This window comes from Hyposmocoma kahamanoa, unplaced genomic scaffold (genome assembly GCF_003589595.1).
Source record: "Hyposmocoma kahamanoa isolate Upper Pololo Valley unplaced genomic scaffold, ASM358959v1 66, whole genome shotgun sequence".
NCBI lineage: Eukaryota > Metazoa > Arthropoda > Insecta > Lepidoptera > Cosmopterigidae > Hyposmocoma > Hyposmocoma kahamanoa.
The window spans coordinates 22,478,775-22,479,230 of NW_020653854.1; positions in this window are offsets into that span (position 1 = coordinate 22,478,775).

Genomic DNA, 456 nt, shown 5'->3' on the forward strand with positions numbered 1-456 from the left:
TTTTTCAAACAAACCGACGTTTCGGGCCCTTTACAGGTCCCATCAGGTCAACCGTGACCATGGGTCAAGAGTCAAAATTCGTAATTTACCGTGGAATAATTTGGATATCATAGTTATATTACACTTTTATTGTTATTAAAAAACTGTTATTGATATGACACTTAATTATGACCAGTGGCGTAGCGTGGGGGGTGCAGAGGAGCCTATGGCCCCGGGTGTTACAGCAATGGGGGCGGCGGCGAGCGCGGAATTATTTTATTTACTTAAAATTAGAAAAGAAATTCCACTAATTGATGAATCGATATTCAAAACAACACAAACTTAGTGACGGCAGGCGAACACAAAAACACAAACACAAGTCTGCCCGAACCCGAGCACCAAATTTAAAATTCGCCCAACAAAATTCTTACATTAAAAAGACCGGGTACCATAAATATTGAATACGTTGAGGGTACT